At 40.4% G+C, this 18,895-nt stretch overlaps 1 protein-coding gene across 3 annotated transcripts in view; it reads left to right on the forward strand.

Moving 5' to 3' along the window:
• The window catches only part of LRRC8B (leucine rich repeat containing 8 VRAC subunit B), a 74,329-nt gene that overhangs the window by 28,597 nt on the left and 26,837 nt on the right, over window positions 1-18,895 (forward strand). For all 3 annotated transcript variants that reach the window (XM_087820575.1, XM_087820574.1, XM_016197209.2), the window contains exon 2: window positions 10,335-10,389. The gene's annotated coding sequence lies outside the window, so the exon portion shown is untranslated. The remainder of the gene's footprint in view (window positions 1-10,334; window positions 10,390-18,895) is intronic.

Raw genomic sequence — 18,895 nt, forward strand, 5'->3', positions numbered from 1 at the left:
CTTAAGTTTGACTAGAGATCATGCATGTGTAGCTGAATTTGTCACTCAGCCAGACAAAGCCCCACACTGATTTAGAAGTCATGGGCTAAGCTTCCGGAGGGGAATGTGGCTTCTGTCTCTTGGGAAGTCATCAAAACTCCCACATTCCCAGGGAGAATGTGATTTCTCTCTTTTGCTAACTAACACCAAGTGAAGCTGCAGGATCCTGCTGAGCTCTGAAGCCCAATGTGCAGAAACCCTACCTGTCACCTTCTTTGGAATGTGGGCATTCTGCCTGATTCCCATTAGTTAGTTGTGGGTTCTTTTAGAAGCCTGACCTTATCTATCACTTCAATATACCCTGCCCTGAGCTGCCTCCAATTACTCTTAATGCTGTGGCCAAGCTAAATCCCTCTTCTCTGCTGATAGGGCTCAAATGGAGTCTTTACTTGCTAAAGGATTTAGGGACCTTTGCATGTCAAGTCGAATTTGGTGAATTGAAAACAAAATGATGTAGCTGTAATAGGAAGGTGTCATGGTATTTGCTCCAAGCAAGGGAGTCTAATTGTTATTCTTTTGTCTATATATATATATATAAGTAATCCTTGCCAGAGGGGACTTGCTTAGAGAGAGAAAGGGGTGGGGGGAGAGAGAGAAACATCAATCTTGATCAATTGCCTTCCATATGCGCTCCAACCAGGGACCAAACCTGGAACCCATGTATGTGCCCTGACCGGGAATTGAACTGGCAACCTTTTGGTGCACAAAGCAATGCTCAAACAACTGAGCCACTCCTGCCGGGCCATTTAATGTATTTTTTATTAAATTTATTGGGGTGACATTGGTTAATAAGATCAGACAGGTTTCAAGTATATTTTTCCATGATCTGTTTATTGCATTGTGTGCCCGCCACCCAAAGTCAAATCATCTCCCATCACTATATATCTGACCCCCTTTACCCTTTGCTACCCCCAACCCCCTACCCTCTGGTAACCACCATACTGTTGTCTGGGTCTGAGTTTTTGGTTTTTTTGTTTGTTCATTTGTTGCTTTCAGTTTTATATCCCACATATGAGTGAAATCATATGGTTTTTTACTTTTTCTGTCTGACTTATTTCACTTAGCATGATGCTCTCAAGGTTCATGCATGTTGTCACAAATGGCAGTACTGCATCTTTTCTTATGGCTGAACAGTATTCTATTGTGTATATGCACCATATCTTTTTTATCCAATCATCTATCAAAAGACACTTCTGTTGTTTCCATATCTTGGCCACCGTGAATAATGCTGCAGTGAACATAGGGGTACATATATGTTTACAAATGAATATTTTCAAATTTTTCTGGTAGATACCCAGAAGAGGGGTTGCTAGGTCATATGGTAGCTCTATTCTTAATTTTTGAGGAACCTCCAGGCTGTTTTCCATAGTGGCTGTACCAGTTTACAGTCCCACCAGCAGTGAATGAAGGTTCTTTTTTCTCCACAGCCTCTCCCACACTTGTTTATTTAATATTTAATAGCAGCTTCTGCCTGTTAAGCCCTGGGTGTGCAACGATGCACATGATACATGTAGAACAGACCTCAAAGAGCTTGTAGTTTAGTGGGAGAGAAATAAACCTGTAATCAAACAATTATATTCAAGTGTGTGATAAGAGCTATGAAAACAAGGGAGGGAGAACTGAAAGAGCATGTTGTGAAGGGCTTGGTTGGAGTGGTCAGGGAAGACATTCCTTAGAAAGTAACTTCTATAAGTCATTAACTCAGGATGGCAATGGCTTAAATGCCTGCCCTGTTTGGGCCTTGAAGGGGAGCTTGACCTTCTAAGTGGACTACTTGGCACTGTTTCAAATTGCAACTACTTTGCATAAGAATTAGTCCGTGTGTGAAACTGTTCTTATGCAGTGACATACTACAAGTCATATAATTAGAAACATATGTTTAGCCTTTGCCCCTGGTTCCTGGCATAAGAGCTCCTAAAACCCTTGAAATGCCGTGGTAGGAGCATCTTTTATTGCTCGTCATGAGCCCCTTTCAACCATACCTGAGATTATGTTAATGGTGTGATTCTTGGTGGGCCTCTAGATAGCTCCAGGATGGCGGCTGGTCTCCAAAGGAACCCATTGTGTGATTAGAGGATTGGAACTTTCAGCCTACCCCTGACCTCTGGAAAGGGGAGAGGGGCTGGAGATTTTCAATACCCAATGGCCAGCAGTTTAATCAATCATGCCTTCGTAATGAAACTTCCATAAACACCCCTAGACCACAGGATTAGGGAGCTTCCAGGTTGGCGAACAGATTGAGGCGCTGCGGCAGGGTGTAGGGCCTGGAGAAGGCTTGTAAGGTCCATCCCTCCACCTCCACAAAATACCTCGCTCTATGCATGCATCTCTTCCACTTGGCCTTTCCTGACTTGTATCCTTTACAAGAAAACAGTAATGCTAGGTAAAGAGTTGTCCTGAGTTCTATGAGTTGTTTTATGTTCTCATGAAATATTGAACTTAAGGAGGGGGTTGTGGGAACCCCTGAATTTGTCATCAAGTCATACCGAAAGGTGGGTAGTCTAGATACCAGGACTTGTGACTTGTGTCTGAAGTAGGGACAGTCTTGTGGGACTGAACCCTTAAACCTGTGGAGTCTGACACTAACTCGTACCAGAATAGGATCGCACTGTAAGACAGTTCGTGTGAGAGAAACTCACGTCAGAAAAAAAAGACGTCTCACTGTGTTTACCCTAAATGTAAACCAGACTTTGTCCTGCTCCAGTGAAGGAGCAAATGGAAACCAGGGAGTTTGGCCGGCAGCCATTAACCGAGTTGTAAATACGAAGTGTTGATTTAACACCCAGGTGAAAGTGGACTTTTTACCTGAAATAATAGATGACATAAGAGCCTGTTGTTTCTAAACAGACTTTCTCTTACAGCGTTCTTTCCCAATGCTTCACGTACCACATGTTCTTTGGGGGGGTGGGTAGGAGCCTGAAGAGATAAGCAGTGTTGGCTGACGGGGATCTCTCTGGGTTGCTCACATAAACCGGCTGCACTTCATTGGCACCGTGAGCCAAAGGTTGTGGGTGTTTTTGTTTTCTTTCTTTCTTTTTAAATCCCCAGTTGATAGAATGTAAATGGTCCATATCAGTCCATTATTTCCAGGTGGATTGGGAGAATAATCTTCCACTCAAGTCATCTTCTAACCCTGCAGTTCTGTGTTTCGGCCACATAGTTCTACCTGGACCCCTGGGCCTTTTCCCAAACTTCCTTTTGACTTTGCAGTAAGATTTAAATGTTAGGAGGTGTCAGTGACCTCGTAACACTTGCTGTTTTGTTTCCTTGGAACCAGAATGGTGGTAGATAAAGCTCACTTCATGGATTGTTTTGTTTCAATTTAAGATAATGTTCCAAGGCCATTCTCATCATCTTTTAAAATTATTTTACCAGCGAAAGAATTGGCTTTCTTTGTGAGTTCCCCTTTACATTTATGTGCCACTTGAATGATTCCAAAGTACTTCACAATATTTATTTTACCACTGCTGTCAGCTCTGAGGGCCAGTATGACTGTCCATGTTATGAAGCCAAGGACAGGAAGGCCTGGATTGAGTGAGTGATTGGCCTAAGCCCATGCGGACGGTGGTGGAGGCAGACCTGGGATTCCTGGCAGGACAGATCTTCCACACTGCAGCCATGGAAAACCAGCCTGTCTCTCACTCCCGCTTGTGGGGGGAGTGGAGAACCTGAGGCTTCACTCAGACAACAAGGCCCCCAGGATTGGGGGGCTTTGTATACAAAAGGTATAAAAATAAAGTAAAATCAGGCAGTTTGCACTTGCCTAAAGCAGCTCAAAACATTTCCAGGGCAACATGTCAGCAGGAGGAGCAATCACTATATTCCCAGAATTGACTGCTGCTGACCGTGAAGTAGAAGCAAACTTCTGTGAAAATGCCCAGTATCTGGGAACATAGACACCAGTAACATGTAGATAGAAAGTGCTTAGAGACTTGAAAAATCCCTTCTGTAGTTGAAACTGTCAGAATCCATGGCATAGACCACGTGGCTGAGGTTAGTGGTGGCCATACTAACTTGGGAGGTTGAGTGTGTGCCCCCGTGAGCCACGTGGTAAAGCATCCTTTCCTTCTATCCCAGCTATCCTCAGGTGAGGGATGGTTACAGCGATCACAGAATATGTGATTCAGTGTGCCCAGCCCTCTGGGGTCAAACTCTAGCATTCCTGGGCAGGAAATAACAAGATCTAATAAAACAATGAGAGAAGCTGGGTAGCGCTTGTTTTCATCAAGTGCCATTGCCAGACCTCCCCACGCCTCCCTGAGACAGTATTTTGTCTTTATAACAACAAAGAGCAAATCGGGAGGTGATATGTTTTAGAAAAAGCTCTTTGGCTGCAATATGGAAACGGGACTGAGAAGGGCAAGAGAGAAGGGTATTTCAGTTGTCCTCCTAAAAGATGGGGCAGGCTCCACCCCCGGCAGTGGTATTAAGGATGCAGAAGAAAGGGCTAGTTGAAGAAAAGAGCTGACCTGACCGATTTGAGGGAATAGAGGGTAAGAAGGCTTTTCGGTGGGGTGCCTGAGCTTTGATGTTGCTGTCATCTTTCAGCATCCTTTAGTGATCAGCCTCGATGTTGCTATCAATATTCAGGGACCCCAAAAGGAGCAGGTTTGATGTGGATGGGAGCAGAAATGGCGGATTCAATGGGAGACATGCTAAGTTTGAGCTACAGACACACATTTCAGCGGATAGCCACAAAGACGTTGGGGAGATGATTCGGAGTAAGGCTAGGGAGTTGGCTCACAGTGTATTTTGGGAATCATCTACACAGAGGTGATGGATGATCTTTAACCAAAGGATGTCACCCCAGGAGCGCATATGCACCTTCTGGCCAAGGACTGAATGTGGTGAACCCCATTCCTTAGGGGGTGGGTTTGTATTAGGACCCTTCTATGGTTCCCAGTTACCTTTTTACCTCCAGTTAAAATCATCGCTTTCGTTAATTATATGCTTGACCTGATGATCTTTTCTTGCTACGACTCACTTTTACTTTCTTTTTAGCAAGAGCAACATCATTTTTCTTGGAGTTAATGTTTTTCCAGGTGCTGTCCATTTTTTCCTTTAAAGCCCTGTGCAATTCTCACCACTCCAGAGGAGTCTTCAGATTAGGTGTCCCCTAGCTCCAGCTGCAATTAGTCAACTCATGGGAAAGTGGAATCCAGGAAACATGGCCTTTGCTTGGGTGACATTGGCTCTATCTGTCTTGTCTGCAGCATGGATCTCAATTGTGGGGACAGACATTGCTTGAAAAGTGGAGGTTACTTTCACAGGGTAATTTCTTTTAAAAAGTTGTATCATTATGTGTTAGTTTGGCTTTACAATAATTTGTCTTTCCTATGGGCCATATATTAAAAATTTGGGTAATTTACATTTATATTTTGTAACACTGCAGTAGTAACTGGAATCATGTGATATATTGCAAAATCTGGTGTGGAAATTACTGATTTAAGTGGAGAACCAACCCCCCTAACATCCAATCTAGTTTCTCTTTACAGGATAATACTTTAAAGCTTACATTTAAAGGATTAATTTTAGATATAGCTACTACTCTGTTGATAAATTACCACTTTGAGCACTTACTTTGTACCTGCTGCTGTGCTAAGCATTTGATTTATAGTTACCTCATTTACTTCTTGAAACAAGTTCATTAATATCTATTTTACAGATAAGAAAATTGATACTTAGCTTATCTAAGGTCAAGCAGATGGTAGATGACAAAGTCAGAATTTGATCTTAACCATTTGGCTACACTTCTTTCCAGGTCTCTCAAATATTCATAAGAATTTGAGGATCAGAACTAGACCTAACAAAGTAACAGATTGGAAGTAACAACAAATTGAGGTCATGTGATGCTCCTTTATTAAGCCATTCAGAAAGAAGGTTATATTTTGGCGATAATGGTATTAATTTATTTGACCCACATTTTAATAGGAAGGCAGGAAGAAAAGCCATGTAAAACAATATATAAGTACAGATTAAACTCCGGATATTCCTCTTTTCATTAAATTGGTAGGTAAATGTTTCTCTGTAGGAGGTTGTGCAGGCAGGATGCACCCTTGCTCTGCTATCTTAATGTTGATCATAATTACTTAATAGAGGCAGGCAGGATGGAGGGAGGGAGAACTTGTTGATTCTGTTTCACAAAATGGAATACTGAGTAATGAGCTAGAAAAACTATATCAACCTGATTTTCTTTTAGATTGTGTTTTGTAGTCCCTCTAAAAGATAGATTGCTGATTTTTTAAAAAGACGGATGTCATATTCTATATAAAACTCCATTTTATATAGCTCATTGGAGAGGCAGTATAGCAGATGGCTCCTAGAGCTGGTGTGAATTCTGTGTTTGTTTTGTGAGCTTGAACAAGTTTCTTAGTTTCTCCAGTCTCCTCAGCTTTCTCACCTTTAGAGTTTAGATCATAATACCTACCTAAGTACACAGTAAATCATAGCCTTCCCCTTTCCATCTCCCACCACCTTTTTCCATTCAACAAATAATTATTGAGAGTCTCGTGTGTGTTAGGTCCTGTCCTGAACACTGAACTCTTCTAAAAGCTCGAAGTGAAAGGCAGAAAGGTATCTAACCAGCTCTTTGTGATGCAGTTCAGTGGCAGTGTAGTAGAACGATCAGAACTCTCTAAGTGCTGAAGAAGCGTGAGGTATGGAGCAATTACATGTTTTGGGGGTTAGTGGGCAGCAGTGTCCATTTTAAACATCTTTTGTGTTTAGTGGTCATTTACTACTGGGTGAACATTAAACCTTTGTGTTTTATGGTCAGAAATTAGCTCAAGCTAAACTTTAGGCTGATTTGCAGTAACTGGCAATTTGATTTTTGTCATTGGGTTAAGAATATGTTATACTAGATGTAGCAATCTTTACAGTGATCACTATCAAAAATTATTAATTTTATAAGACTAAAACCATCCAAGGACATGCAGTGTTGTCAGTTTGGTCATAGCTTACAGGGTTCAGGAATTATAATACATATAGAGCACCTGCTATGCAGCAGGCCCTGGGAAACAGGAAATGTCCTTGCCATCCTAGAGTCCCTCGTCTTGGGGGAAGGTGGACAGGGCATGGTACACACCATCCTTGCTTGGGTAATAACTTGATAATTCCACTGGCTCCAGCATTATTCCTGTTGCATTATACTGTTGACTTGCACAAGAGAAGAACTGTAATTATAATTTGATAAGATATTAAGGTCATTTAGGAATGCTGTGGCATTTATCCAGTGGTCCATCACTGATTTAAAATGACTCACCATCACTATAAAGCAGCTGGTCATGCTGAGTTTGACGGCAGTTCTCCGTTCAGATTTGTTAGATGTCATGTTTGGTGGGGAAGTTGTCAACTGTGAATTTTCCTCCTTTCTCCCTGTAGGGTGAAGGTTTGGCCTCTGCTTCTCAATCTCTGTACCTGTCCTAGGGTGATGGAAATGTGTGAAGCTCTGTCCCCTCCAGTTTGTTTTGCCCCCCCCCGTTCCAGACCCATCGTGCAAATGCACCAATGTGTTCTCAGATCTTTCAGAGAGCCAGGCCGCCTCCTTCACACCCTTGGTTCCTAACCGGGTATTATCCTGACCTGGTATTATGTGTTCACTCAGTAATTATTTACGATTTTTTTTTTATGGTGAGGACAGGGTTAGGACTACATATGGGTTCACTCTAGGTGAGCTAATAACTTGTTACCCTGGGCAGCCTAGTGATCTGATGTCACTTCAGACTGTTATTCTTTAAATACTTGTTCATGACATTTTTAAGAGGAGAACACAAGCGCTCTACGAGAGGGGGGAGAGTCGCCAAAGAGGCCCTCTGGTTCCCCCTCTGCCCGTTCCCAGGATCTCAACTGACCAGAAGGAAAATAGCAGAATCCTTATCTTTCCTTCTAACCACATTCTGTACAATCCCTGAGAGTTCTGGTAGATACCATTTTTGTTTAATCTAGTTAAGTTTCCAGAGATGTTTTCAGCACCCCATTGATGAATCTGTGCATGGATGCCACTGGGATAGCCAGGCCATCATCTAGCACTGGGAAGAGACACTGGGTTAGGTCCTGGGGATACTGCCCCAGGCTTCAAGGAACCAGGGGCAATAGCTTATGACAGACTGTCACACAGTGTGAGAAAACTATTAGTAAAGTGCTGTAGGGACAGAGATGGAAGAGCAGGGGATTCAGCCTCTGGAGGTCAGTCAGGGTACTCACGGAAGTGATTCATGGAGATGATCCCAGGGTGGGACAGATGGTAAAGTGAACTGTTCCTTTCAAATGATGAAATAAGATACTTTAATTTCACACCACCAAAAGCCTTAAACTTACGGACTTGCACAAAGCAAGGTGAATAAGTGTGATATTGCAGTGATTCTTGCCATATTTGATGACCTGCAAAGTGACGTCAAGTGACTGTGAGGAGCTTCTGGACTTCTTGCTAAATCTTAAATTTAAAAATTTTATTTAATTTATCACTAAAAGACAAACTCACCCAATGGAAAGCCATTCTCAGATTCCAAAATTTTGGTTTTTTGCTTTACTACTAAACATTTGTTTTGTCAGTCTCCATTATTTCTACAGACAAGCAGGAAATAAGGGCATTCAGACTTCTCAGTTTTCAAGGTCAAAACCTTGGGGCCTTTGTTTTCCTGTCAAAAAGGCTGATTGCGCCTATTGTTCCCTGATCCATAGTCACTGGGGAGTATTCCCTTATGAATCTCTTTTAGGGAATCTTCTGGAAAGGAGCTCTTACTTGAGAAAGGGGATTCTCAGTGTTTTGCTTGTCTTCCAGATTTGGAGATGACTTTCTGGAATTGACTTTTTAGGTGAAAATACATGTCGGTTGTCCTGCTGCTTGGGAAAGAGAATGTCCTTGAGGGAGTAGGTAATGCCAGTTTCGTAACACTCATTAGCATAGCAAACTGGAGAAGCCACTGATGCTATCTGGGCAGCTGGGTCTGCAGAATCACAGTGAGCCCAGGCCTGTTTTCATCCTGCCTAACATGGGCTGTTCTGTTCTAAGAAGCATTGCATTTAGTATTTTTGCCCTCTCATCCTTCCAGCTTGTACTTTTGCTTGCTGCTGGGGAGGAAGAAAGGCGATAACTTCTGCTATGGTTTCTAAAATTAGAGTGATTTGGCGTTAGCCTGGATAAAGAAACTGAACTACATTTTGTTCTTCTTTTTACTTGACTGCAGTGGATGCACTCTGAGATGACTAGTTGTCGTTATGAGAGAGCTTTCATTAAGTTATACATCTATATCTCCTCAGCAAAATATTCCTCTGGTTTAGGTGAAGAAATAGAAAAAAGGAATGAAACTTGGTAATAAAATATACTGGAAAGCGTTCAACCCCAGTTCATCAAAGAAATGCAAAATAAAGCAATAATAAAATCATTTTTTCATGGAATTAGTGAAGTTGTGTGCTTTTTAAATGTTGATTCTCACATCTGGTGAGAGTTCTCATATATTGTTTACAGGAAAGAAAATGAGCATAACTGTCTTGGGAAATAATTTGATGTTACATATCAGAGGCCTTAAAATATTTATGCTCTTTGATCCATTACTCTCACTTTTCGAAGTCTGTGCAAAGGAAATCATATGAACAGAGTGCAGAGATGTTTACAGCATTATTAGTAATCAAAAGAAAAAAATCCAATATTTCACAGCAAAATGGTTTTGTAAACTGTGACGTACCCATGTATGAAGTATGTTTAGAGAAACTATAACAACATCAACAAAACCAGTGATAAATGGTGAGGCAAAGAAGATCTCAGTGTTGTGCAATTGAATTGTACAGTGGCACAATTGTGTAAAACTGCAGTCCAGCAAACATTAAACAAAACAAAACACACAAAAAACCTGGAAGGAGAAACCAATCTCAAATACTAAATATTTCTCCCCTACCCCCATATTTTCCTGTTTTCTGTAAGAAGCATAGATGTTTTCCGTGGGTTTTTCTATCTTTTATTTATGAAATGAGCGGTGCCACAGATATAATGCTTATCTCATTTTTCACTAAAAATTTAATGTTCCTATTTTACACTCTATAAATTGCCATGGTGATTGAGATTAAGTCTGTAATTTGTGACAGTGATTTGTTTCTTTCCCTGGGTACTAATTAACACCTTTTGTGAGAGATCAGAAGATGATCTCTTTAACAACACTCACTTTTTTTTAAAGTTACCTTTTGTATGTTTTATAAAGTTGTTATAGATGTTGAAAATTTTAGAACTATATAAATTGATAAATTGTGTTGGAGTCCTGTGATGCATAAAATATAACAATATGTTTATGATTTCTCTTTAGGAATTTTTCAGAGAGAAACTAATTGCAGAGTTTCCAGTTGACCAGCATTCATAGGGTAAGATTAACATTCTGAATTGTGAACACATGGTAAAGATAATTACTATTACATTGGTAGCTTGAGGCAAACAAATACTGAATGCTTAGTATGTAAAAAAAAAAATCACTATTTTTATAAATGGTTTGAGTAAAATACTTTTGATGTTTTTAAACCCGTTAAACCGAAAATTAAATCTGTATAAATTTTGGTAAAATGTTATCTTACTGTGCTTTGTTAGTTTTGTATATAGGGAAGTGCATGTGTGCGTGTGTGTGTGTGTGTGTGTGTGTGTGTGTTTGATATGTGTCATTTTTAATATTAAAAAGCTAAAGAATATAATAAATGTCTATGAAAGACTTAGACTGCATGACTCTATGTCTATATTTTTCTGATTTTTGTTTAAGGTAGTATTTTTAATGCATAGAATTGGTTTGCTGTCTTTCCATAAGTAGTAGATGGCCTGTTTTCCTAGAGTAGGTAAGTCAGAAATAAGTAAGTCCTGTGCTCTGTTGCTTCCTCTAAATGTCATTCTTGTTTTATAGTTGTAGAAGATTAATCTGAAATTAGTGATGTGCAGAGCTTTTGACTTTGACATAATAAATGATTAATTTATACACTGTATTAAATAGTGTGATTCCCTAGTGTTATGGATACAAATATGTCTTAAAAGTGTCACCCAGTTCTGAATGTATAGTCAGAGGACAGTAGGTCTGTTCCTTTGTATTCTAGATGAAGATATTGGTCCTTTGACTTCTTGAGTATATCCATGTTTCCCTGCTGATTCATTGACGACTATAAATTTTTAAAAGCTATCATCGTCAGCTCTTCCTCCACTTATGACTCTTCAGTGGCTTTTCTGTCACTCCTGAACTGTTTATAATCCAAACTCTACCTTGGCTGCAAGCCCTCTGTCACTCTCCTTCTTTCCACAGGCTCCTGACATTCTAGCAAAATGCCCTCCTTTCTGATCCTCACACAGCCTAAGCGTCTTGCTCCTTCCAGGAATGATCTTCCAACAGCATCATCACATGTCTGGCTCCCTTTAGATCTATGCTTTAGGGGCAGTCCCTCTAAAGAGGCCTTCCCTGACCGTCCAATCTAAAGTCTTCATGATATTTCTGATTTTATTGTGTTGTCTATTTGGTTACTGTCTCTCTTTCCTTACTACCCAGTAAGGTCGCTGAGAGCAGGGGTCTTGTCTATCTTACATACCTGTATTTCCCTGACCACTTAGAACTGCCCCCGGCCCCTAGTAGGCATTGTGAATATTTGTTGCATGAACAGATTAAAGTTCTGATGACTCTTTGGCAAATGCTGTTGTTCATTCATGTTTCACCCATTCTCTTGGGTTATTTTGTTAGTATGGAACTAAAATGTAGTACTTTTTAGGTTTAGCCTTCTTCTCACTCATATTGACACTGAAGTGCCAGGACGAGATGGGGGTGCTCTCAACTATGCGTGTTTTCTCTCCACAATAGGAACCTAAATCCTATGAAAGCAGAAACAAGGCCTCGTGTCTCTTTGGTACGCCTTTATAGTTCTAGCCTCCATAACTGAGTGCATATAAATGTTAACTTTAGAGAAAGGGTTAAGATTAGCCAAAAAAAAAAAAAAAAAATCTCATTTTGAATTATAGTTGAAGAATTATAACATAGAATTGTTCTGGACTATGTTTACAACTTCATGTTCCAAAACTCTTTTTTATTTTTATTAGGAAGGTCTATGATTAATTAGGCTTCATGGCCAGAATCAGTACTACTAACCATCCAGTTCTTTTCAAATTAGGAAACCTGGCCATAAGCCCTTTGACCCTCGAGAAGCCACTTGAACACCTATGAATTTCAGGTTCCTTATTTGTAAAGAGTTGGACTCTGGTCTCTATGGTTTCTTCCTAGAGTAAATAGTCGATATGATTCTGTCTTGTGAAAGGTAGGTCACCTATGGAAGAATTAGGAGAAGCAAATGGAATGATGATCCCTGTTTTCAACGAGTCATTTGAAAGGAGAGCATGTGTGATTCGCAAGAGACTGCCTAGGCACCAAGTTTGGTTCTGTTTTATGGCTTGCTTTGTGGGGTGGAGGTGAGGGCCAGGGAAACATTTTTATGGACAATGAAAGTGGTGAAGGGTTTGAGGTTATACATTCTCTCTAAGAATTATGCAGCCACTGGTGGCTTATGCTCAACAACTAATACTATAATAACGTGGCTGCAACTTCTCTTATTTTAAATGTGTTCTAGTTAGTTTGGTAGTTCACTAAAAACATCCAAGAACTTAGAAGTCTTTTCCTAAAAATATAATTACCATCTAAATTAAATACATGATGGGATATGAGGGAGATCTGGCTGGACATCTGTCACCCCATTGATCGCCAGGATTGATTCGGCTGATCTGGCTGGCTAGGTGGGTGTCCCCTTCCTCCCTCACTGATCTGTGTGCATCTCTCCCAAAGCAGGAAGAGGAGAGGGGACTGATCTTCAGTTAAGGATATATGAGTGGCTGCGCTCCCCTGCTAGAACCTGCAATCAAGCTCTCAAGGTTCATCTGTAGGAGAACATAGGGTAGTCAAGCTTCCAAGACTCCAGACACATCTAAATGAGGTGCTGCACATGGCAGTCTACCTTTAAAAAATTTATTTGTTTATTTATCTATTTATTAAATACATGATGTATTCCATGACCATGAGAAACAAGGAAAAGTAAAACAATGTTCCTTAAAATTCAGAACAACTCAGCTTTTATTAGGATTGTTCCCATGGTTTCAATTGTCGTATTCAGTAACTTTCTCCCGGTGCCTTATATGAGTAGGGTTATTTTCTTAATATTTAGAATCTTATTTATGATTGTTTCATAGACCCATCACCGCTCTCCTGCTTTGGGTAAGAAGCTGCAGAATGGTAGTCACACATGCTCTTTTGGTTTCTCTGTGTTATTGGACTACGATGTGAGATTCTTTCCTTGAAGCTCTTGACTTTTGTACTCCAGAAACACTGCTTCCCCTTTATTTCACTGACCCCGCTCCCTATGCCCCTTTATTGTTCGGTGTCAGGTAGTTGTTCTTCATCTAATATATCATCTAGGGGAGAAAAGTTCTGTTATTCACTCACTAAATTCGTGCCCTCAAAGAGTTAATTCATTTCTCCGGCACTACCTACTACTTAAATACTCACAACTTCCTACGGGGGATCGAAGATGGCTGCAGATATTTTGCGATTCTGAGATAGACCCTGTCGTGTGCCCCCACCCTCCACCCCAGCCTTTGGATCTGACCTGGCTCTTTTTCCTTTTGGGATCAATCCAATGTGACAGATACGATGTGAGTTCTTTCTAAGGCTGGACTAAAGAGATTTGTAGCTTCTTTCGTGTGCTTGAAAGGTTCCTTCTTAGAACTGAGACGCCTTGCTGTGAGAAAGCCTACACAGCCATGTGGGGGAGCAGCCAGGCCCCTGGTCATCAGCCCAAGCCGAGCTCAGGCCAGCAGCCTGCCCAAGTGCCAGCTCTGTGATTGAGGCGTTTTGGACCTGCCAGCCATCCCAGTACTGAAGCCAACACCATGTGGAACAGACTGCCTCATCATCCCACAGATTCATGAGAAAGGATAAATGGTTATTTTAGCTGCTGAGTTTTGGGATGGTTTGTTACATAGCAATAAATAGCCAAAACAACAACTGGTACCTAGAAGGGCGGTGCAGCCATAACAAAACATCTGGTATCGGCTTTGAGACCAGATGGCAGTGAAGACCTGCAGGGCAGTAAGAAGGCTATTAAATGTTGGCTGGGCCCTGGACGGGTGTCTGAGTTGGTTGGAGCATCATCCCTTACACCAAAAGGTTGTAGGTTCCATTTCCAGTCAGGATTCTTACCTAGGTTTTAGGTTCCATCACTGGTCAGGGCCCATAGGGAGGCAACTGATCGATGTTTCTCTCTCACATTGATGTTTCTCTTCCTTTCTCTCTAAAAATCAATAAAAACATATCCTCACATGCAGATTAAAAAACAAAAGTTGGCTGGAAGAACAGTAAGGGAACTGCTATTGGTGAATATAAAATAATAGCCTTCTTTTTTTAGAGTGAGAGAAAAATCAGCAAGATAGTCCCCTTATAATAACATGGAAGATTGAAAATGAACCTAATGAATTTTTAGATCTAGCTTAGGAGGTTTTTTCCAGCAGAATATTGAAGTGCCAGTTAACTTCTTTTTTTAACCACCTATAATGAAAGTATTGCAAAGATGAATTTAAAAAGAGACTGTTCAGATTTTAAGTAGACTTTAGAGGAAATATTTCCGAAGGAGAATTTTCTAGGGTTGTAAATAAAACTGTTTCTCATGGCCAGCTTCTCTACCCAGCAAAAGGGAAGTAAGAAAGATCAGATCTAGAGCACTACTGACAGTAACACTTGGTCTCAAGGTAAAAATAAAAGCCAGGACACAGCTGTAAGACCTTGTATTAAGATTTCAAAGGATTTAAGGCAGTGCCCCTAGATTGTCTCAGCTAGACAGAAAGGCTCTAAGAATCCTAAGGGTATTGTCTCATAGCATCGCAGACCTGATTTAGGTGGCAAGATCCTGGACTTGAAGCCTGACCTTGATGCCGTAGTGGGGATAAAACTTTGTGTGTGTGTTGGGGGAGGGAAGGCTTGCTTCATATAAATAGGAATATAAATCCGTGGACAGAGACTAGACTGTGGTGTATTAAACACGACTGCACATTCCTTGACACTCCTCCCATTGAAAGGTGGTGGTTGCTTCCTCTCCCTCGGATCTGGGCTGGCGTGTAACTCCTTTGACCAGTAGGATGTGTTGGATGTGACACTGTAGCTTTCTGGGCTCTGCCGTCACAGATCTGCAGCTTTCACCTCGGTGCTCGGAACGCACCATATTAGAACCCAGCCACCGCTGCGCTGTGAGGACACTCGAGCAGCCACGTGAAGTCTCACATGAGGCAGTTGCCAGCCAGCAGTCAGCACCACTCCCCGCCTGACGAATGAGGACATTTTGGATCTTCCAGCTATCTTTGTGCCAGCCAACGCCATGAAGCAGAGAACCACCCACAGAATCACGAGAAATAGAGCCGTGTTTCTTTCCAAGCCTTTACGGTTTGGAAAACAGTTAGCCAACATCCTTCCCATCTGCATGCTATGAGTTCCAGCCTCTCTCTGGGAAAGGCTTTAGAGAAACCCTTTCTAAACATCTGAGCCTGTTGTTTTCTGCCTTCTGCATATTTGTATGTTCAATCCTTTAGTGCACAAATATTTATTGTGCACTGGGTGCTAGAAACTGGAAGATGCTGCAATAATAGCATAGGATCAAAGTCTGAATCCATTTGACTCCTGCTTCTCCATGGATCCCTCTATCTGATGTTGGCAAGTGGTATGAGTTTTCATTTACAGTGACTTTCATTCTTTGCTTTCTTTTCAAATGCATTACAGTTTTCCCTTACTATTTCTGGCCCACATGATTGAAATAGCCTTTCTGCTGCCCCCTTGTTTCTAATCCCTCCTCCTTCAGTCCATCCTGCAAATCTCTACAGCTCAGTGATTCACTGTTCTCCTGCCTCACATGGCTGAGCCTCTGAGGTTTATGGGGGAGATAGCTGTTCTTTTGCAGTTTGTGGAGGGAGGAGTATCCTAAACATCTAGTGAAACTTCTGGAAGACTTAAAAGGTAGGCACTTTTCCCAGATATTTTATTGACAATCTATCTTGTGGACTTTCTCCTCCTGGGGAGATTTAGAAAATAATAATAATAATAATAATAATAACTTTGGTCTTACCAGGACCAATTGAATTGCTCCACGGGAGTGGGGACTGGATTTGGGGGTTTTTAATAGTGCCTCAGGTGATTCTAATGTGAAGCCAAAATTGAGAACCACTGTCATCTATTTGTGATTCTTATAAATGGTCTCTGCACCAGCAGCAGCCACATTAACTAGGAATTTGTTAGACGTGCACATTCTTGGGGCCTGCTTCCGACCTAATGAATCAGAGACTCAGGGTATTACCTCTCTCTTTTGTGTTTTAACAAGCTCTCCAGTGATTTTTATTGGTATTGATGTAAGAGAAACACTTTACTAGATAAATCTTAGTTCCCTTCAAGGTCTCAAAACTACAGCTAAATTTGGGAAGGGTGTTTGTTGTTTGAAAGTTGCTATACTGACAAGATCTGAAACAATTAGTAAGGGACATAAACTGGCATACCAAAGTGTCTTGCTGGTGATCATTTAAGTACTTGTCATCAGATCTCTGAAGAGTAGTTCAAGGTGTTCTTTCTTTATTATTTTTCTATTACAGTTTGTATTCAACACTATTTTGTGTTAGTTTCAAGTGTACAGCAGAGCAGATATTCATATAGGTTATATAAAGTGTTCCCTTTAATAGTTGAGGTGCCCACCTGGCACCATAGATATTTATTACAATATTGTTGACTATATTCCCTATGCTTGACCTTAAATCCCCAGGACTATTTTGTAACTACCAATTAGTACTTCTTAAATCGTATCACTTTACCTCTCAAGGGGTTATTTAGAATAAAGTATAGGAGGAAATTTATCAGGGATACTGATGCTTTGTTTCCCAGAGAGAATACTCAAAGAGGTGAATTTAAATTTTAGTTAGGTATATGACAAACCCAAGAAACTTTTTGAAGTAGTACTAAAGATTTTGAAGGGATATAAAATGACTTTTAAATCAATTTTCAGTGTGAGTAAGGAGACAAACCCCATTTTGAATTGTTTAGCTATATCCCTGCCTGGGGTCAAAGAACAGGGATCTTTGAAGTACCATCCAGTTCCTAGCATTTAATGACTCTAAATACCATCTGATCATCATTTGTTTATTTTTTCACTGGTTATTTTGGAAATGCTTTCAAAGTAAAATAAGGACTAGTGGAACGGGAAGATGCCTAACTTGAATGTTGTCCCAGTCTTAGAGACTTTGGGGTGAGATTGTCTAATGAATTCTTGTGCTTTGAAAAGCTTTTATGATTTTTTAATGAGGTTTAAAAGCTAAAGAAATGGGATTAGGACCATAAAATCCTTTACTCTTAACATTGTTTCTTTGAACTGATTTAGTGCATTTGTGTATTAGAAATCAAGATCTGATTTGGATTGAGTCCTCATTGTTTGCAATAATATGGTCTGAAAAAATTTCCTACACAAATAGTATTAAATCTTGTAATGACAAAGGACGGTTATGCTCTAGCTCTTAAGTTCAACACTTCAGTGAGAAAAATTAATATCAGTTAATATATACAAATGCTTGAGACTTTTCATACATCATTAAATTCAGATGTTATATATTTATATATTTAATCTTAGATCAGTGGAAAATGTTTAGTAGGAAAAAATGGTAGCTGAGAAAGTAGATTATATAATACGTGACTGGAGCTATCGCAGAAAACTGTGCATTTGCACCCTTGTTTTTCTTTTCTTTTTTTAAAAATATGTTTTTATTGATTTTAGATAGAAGAGGGGAGAGGGAGAGAGGCATAGAAACATCAGTGATGAGAGAGAATCCTCCATCGGCTGCCTCCTGCATGCCCGCTGCTGGGGATGGAACCAGCAACCTGGGCATGTATCCTGACCGGGAATCGAACCATGACCTCCTGGTTCATGGGTTGATGCTCAACCACTGAACAGCACAGGCCGGGTGCATCCTTGTTTTTTCAAAAGATTGTAATAGAGCCCAGTTACAATGCAGATGTTTGGATAAATTGATATTTTAATTAACCAGTTGGGCCTGCTGTGACAAACTGTTGGCTGACCTAACAAATATTTATTTCTCACAGTTCTGGAGCCTAGAAAGTCCAAGTTCAAGGTGCATTGTGTCGGATGAGAGCTCACATCCTGGTTGATAGACAGCTACCTTCCTGCTGTGTCCTCACATGGTAGAAGGGGGCAAGAGAGCTCTTTGGGGTTCCTTTTATAGGCGCACTACTCCCATTCATCAGGGCTTCCCCTCATTACCTAATCACCTCCCAGAGGCATCACCTCTTAATACTATCACATTGGGGGTTAGGTTTCACCTGTGTATTTGGGGTAACACAAATATTCAGTCTATTGCAGTTAAAGAAGAGAGTTAAATATTTATCTTTTTCTTTAGCTCTTGAGAGAACTGAGACTGGCCTAGTTAAATGGATTGTATGAGACAGTGTGTTCTGGTGGACAAGGCTTGAGATTTGAGCCTGAGGACCTAGGTTCTTGTTATTTCTGTTCCTTCCTGGTTTTGTCACCTTGGACATCGTAACTTCTTTGGGCCTGCCATATTTTCTGTTTATAAAATGTGAAAAATAATATTTATCTCGATGGTTTGTTATAAGTATGAAACAAATTAATATAAATGAATGTGATTTGAAACAAGGAAACTATATATTAGATTATTATTAATAATATATTTTTATGTGCTCTTTTATTGACAAGGAACTCATCAAAGGAAATCTGCATTAGGTGATTAGAGGAAAAGTTTATAATTCTTAAAAAGATAAAAGTTCTTTACAAATAATTTTTGGTTGGAATAAACATGGTGAACCTG

Source organism: Miniopterus natalensis, chromosome 9, assembly GCF_054644295.1.
Source record: "Miniopterus natalensis isolate mMinNat1 chromosome 9, mMinNat1.hap1, whole genome shotgun sequence".
NCBI lineage: Eukaryota > Metazoa > Chordata > Mammalia > Chiroptera > Miniopteridae > Miniopterus > Miniopterus natalensis.